Genomic DNA, 4,828 nt, shown 5'->3' on the forward strand with positions numbered 1-4,828 from the left:
ACATATAATATGAAAAGCCCAATGTATAAAGAAATAATTGATAAGCTTGACTAAATTAATGAGTCAAAATCATATACTTCTGCTCTGCAAAAATACAGTGAAGAAAATGAGTAGACAAACCACAAACTGGGAAAAAATATTTCTAAGACAATAGCTGGTAAATGACTGTTGTCCAAAAATACAAACACAATACTCAACAATAAAAAAAAACAAAAAACCCTACTAAAAAATAAGCAAAAAAAATCTGAACAGAGAACTTTTCTACCCACTATCCCTTCCCCCAGCATGTCTTTCTGGCTGCATCCCATTTACTTCCAGCTCTGGACTCCTACAAGGCTAGCACTACCGTAGACTCTCTCCAGCCATTGTCATGATCATCTACTGGGATCTCATCAGCCATGATGAGCTGGGTTGTGCCTGAGGTGGAGGGGAATATGGCCAATAAGACATAGGGTAACATTGATAAGGTGCTCATTGGTGAAAATGCCTTCACAGAAGGTCCCAAGGACAAAGGGACTCAAAACACAGTAATCAGTGATGTTGATATTGCCATGAACCATCACCTGCAAGAAATCAGATTCACAAAAGAAACCCACGAGAAATACATCAAAGATTATATGAAATCAATCAAAGGCAAATTTAAAGAACAGAGGCCAGAAAGAGTAAAACCTTTTATGACAGGGGCTATAGGACAAATCAAGCACATCCTTGCTAATTTCACCAAGTACCAGTTCTTTATTGGTGAATACATGAATCCAGATAACATGGTTGTTATCCTGAACTACAATGAGGATGGTGTGACCCCATATATGATTTACTTTAAGGCTGGTTTAAATGTAAAAATATGTTAACACATTTGGCTATGATTTTGGTTATCGCCTGTTGTCATAACTGGCTGCCGCTTTTTATCCACACAACATCAGGACTTAGACAAAGTCATCTTGAGCTCTTCATTTATTTTGACCTAGATTTATTTGGTGTGGGGGCATTGTTTTTAAGGAAAAAAAAAAACAAAAACAAAAACAAAAAATCATGTCATGTAGGGGTCAAAAAATAAAAAGCACTTAAATTCAAAACAGCAGCAACAACAATAAGATATCACCACACACCTACTGGAATGGCCAAAATCCAAAATACTGATAATGACAAATACTAATGAGGATACAGAACAACAGGAACTCTCACTTATTGCTTCTGGAAATGTGAAATGATAAGCTACTTTGGAATACAGTTTGGACTTTCTTACAAAATTAAATATGTTCTTATAAAATGTATCAGTTGTGCTTCTTAGTAGTCACTCAAATGAATTGAAAACATAACATCCACACAAATTCCTGTGTAGGAAGTTTATAGCAACTTAGTTCATAATTGCAAAAACTTGGAAGTAACCCAGTTGTCCTTCAGTAAGTGGACATATAAACTATGGTATATGCAGACAATGTGATATTATTTAGCACCAAAAAGGTAGCTATCAAGCCAGGAAAAGACCTGGAGGAAACGTAAATGGATGTAACCAAGTGAAAGAAACAAATCTGAAAAGGCTAAACATTTCCTGATTCCAACTATATGATATTCTGGGAAACACAAAAGTATGGAGACAGTAAAAGGATCAGTAGTCACCAAAGGTTACCTTAGGGAGGATGCAGAAGAAAAGAAGCACTGCACAGAGACTTTTTAGGACAGTGAAACTACTTTGCATGGTATCAAAATGGCAGATGCATGCCACTATACAGTTGTCAAAAGACATAGTAAATGCAACACCAAGGGTGAACTATAATGTAAATTATGGACTCTGGGTGATAATAATCTGTAAACATATGTTTATTAATTACAACAAATGTACCAACCCTTGCATGATGTTGATAGTGAGGCTGTGCACAGATGAGAGGAGGGGATATAGAGAAAATCTCTATAACTTTCATTTTTTGTGTGTGAACCTAAAACCACTTAAAAATCTCTATAAAGGAGGCTCCTGGGTGGCTCATTTGGTTGAGTTTCCCACTGTGGATTTCAGCTCAGGTTGTGATCTCATGGGTTGTGATCTCATACATCGTGATCTCTAGGGTCATGAGATAGAGCCCTGTGTGGGGATCCATGCTCAGCGGGAGTCTTCTTGAGATTCTCTCTCTCTCTCTGCCCATCTTCCCTCTCTCTCTCTCTAAAATAAAATAAATCTTTAAAAAATACTCTAAATATAGTTTAAAAAAGATAAATAGAATAAAATCATATTTTTTACAAGGTGTTCCATTTAACCTAGATATTTATATCCATAAGAACTCCTGGATAGAATTATCTGTTCTATATTTTGATGTCAAAAGAAGTCTTGTTTGGAATTGTTTTTGGTTTTTTAAATAAATTCCACCTATGGCTTAAAAAAATTGTACCAAGGTACATCATAATCAAAACAGCATTCAATAAGAAAAAGATTTTGCACAAGGAAGAGATAAACTATGAAAGTGGAGCTCGAATGCTCTCGCTAAGGGAAATTACTGTATCAGGAACAGAGTATGAGGAAGTTCAAGCTGAAAGACACTGGGAAAGACAATGAAACAAAGAAAGTGACCCTGACAGTAGTTCAAATCCTCATGAAAAATCAAAGAATGTGGGCAAATTTAATTAGAAAAGAGTATGTGCATATTTCTTCCTTTTTCTTCTTTTAACTTATTTTGATAAGCAATTGTATAAAACTATATGCATAAAATTGTATCATTGAGCCTATAATATATATGAATATAATAATATTTGACAATTAATGCACAAAGTAGGTCGGTGGAAACAGAACTACACAGGAGTAAGAAAAAGACACTAGAGGAATCCATAAGAACAAATAAAGAGAATCCACAAGAACAAATGAAAAGAACCAAGAATGGTAAATAGGAAAGTTACTCTAACAAACAATAAATACATATTTGCCCTTTTTTCTTCTCCCAGCATCTTTAAAAGGAATAATTATATAAAGTAATAATTAGAACAATGTATTATTGGGCTTTTACTACACATAAACTGGTATTAATTTAGTGTAAATGTGAAGTAGATTCTGATAAGATATATATGGTAAGGCCTAGAGCAACCACTAAGAAAATAACACAAAACAATAGTAAAAAAATTATTGAGTAAGGGACAGACTGGGTTAGGTCGATAAAGACAGATAGGGGGCTCTGTGATCAGGCTCACAGAAATCCCAAAAATGTGAAGGTGTGGGGAAACCAGAGATGAGGGAACAAACCAGTCCACCCTGCCCTAGGCATGTAGGGTGTGTGTCTTTTTTGTGATAATCACCTGAGACCAACAAAGAATAACCAGACCTAAAAAGTGAGAAAGCCATTAAAGGTGTTATCACTAGTCCTTGCTCAATGGTGATATCAACAGCAATGTTAAAAGGATTCAAGTCCCCAGGTCAGCTTTCTATAAAAGACCAACCCTAAAGGCTCTCAGTGTCAACCCAGTCAGAACCCCTCTCACTCTTGAAAGCTTTTCCTGTATTTTCACTTAATAAACTTCTATCCCTTTACTCTCCTTTGTCCTTGAGATTAATTCTTCCAGTCTGTGAGACAAAAACCCAGCTCTCCTGCATCATTATTTAAAGAATTAAAATGTTAAACTAGAAAATTTTACTTCATTCAGAAGAGAGCAATAAAAGAACAGAAGAACAAAAAAGTATGAGATGCAAAAAACAAAAAGAAAACCGTCACACAAAATTCAACTACATCAGTAATAACATAAAAGGTAAGTGGATTAAACAATCCAAATAAAAGGCAGAGATTGGCTGAGTGTATTAAAATACAAGATCGGGGCATCTGGGTGGCTCATGTGGTTAAGCATCTGTCTTTGGCTCAGGTCATGATCTCAGGATCCTGGGATGGAGCCCCACCCATATCAGGCTTCCTGTACAGCAAGGAGTCTGCTTTTCTCTCTCCTCTGCCCCTCTCCCTGCTTGTGCTCTCTCTCCCTCTCTCAAATAAATAAATAAAAATTTTTTAAAAATCTAACTCTGCATAAGACAGCACACTTTAGATTCAAAGGTATACATAGGTTGAAAGGGAAAGAATGGAAAAAGAAATATGCAAGCAGCAGCCATGAGAGAGCTAGAGTTCTACACTAGTATCAGACAAAATAGCCTTTAAACCAAAGGGGTTACTAGGGATAAAGAGGGACATTTTATAACAATAAGGGGGTCAATTTATCAAGAATTCTAAACACATTTGTATGTAACAACGAAGTCTCAAAATATGTGAAGCGAATATTGACAGAAGTTAAGGGAAAAACTGAAGATTCAATAGTAATAGTTGGAGATATTAATATCTCACTTTCAGTAATGGCTAGAACAACTGGACAGAGTGGCAACAAGGAACTGTAAACCAGCTAGACCTAACAGACATCATTAGAACAATCTACTCAGCAACTGGAAAATACATATTCTTCTCAAGTACATATGAAACATTCTCCAGGATAGATCATAGGTTAGCCATAAAATAACCGTCAATGAATGTACGATTATTAAAATCATTAAAAACATAAATGTTTTCTGACCACCATGGAATAAAATTCTAAATCAGTAACAAAAAATTTAGGAAATTCACAAATATGTGGAAATTAAACAACATATCTCTTAGTATCCAGTGTGTCAAATAAGAAATCACAATGGAGGGGCGCCTGGCTGGCTTAGTGGGTTATGCCTCTGCCTTCGCCTCAGGTCATGATCTCAGGGTCCTGGGATCTTTGCTTGCGGGGGCGAAGCCTGCTTCCCCCTCCCCCTCTGCCTGCCTCTCTGGCTACTTGTGATCTCTCTCTCTGTCAAATAAATAAATAAAATCTTAAAAAAAAAAAA

At 36.0% G+C, this 4,828-nt stretch overlaps 1 pseudogene; it reads left to right on the top strand.

Moving 5' to 3' along the window:
• Nucleotides 1-434: 434 nt before the first annotated feature.
• On the top strand, nt 435-851 carry LOC111147860 (annotated as a pseudogene).
• Nucleotides 852-4,828: the final 3,977 nt, after the last annotated feature.

The sequence above is a fragment of the Enhydra lutris genome, unplaced genomic scaffold (genome assembly GCF_002288905.1).
Source record: "Enhydra lutris kenyoni isolate GAN:26980312 unplaced genomic scaffold, ASM228890v2 scaffoldscaffold17, whole genome shotgun sequence".
Lineage (NCBI taxonomy): Eukaryota > Metazoa > Chordata > Mammalia > Carnivora > Mustelidae > Enhydra > Enhydra lutris.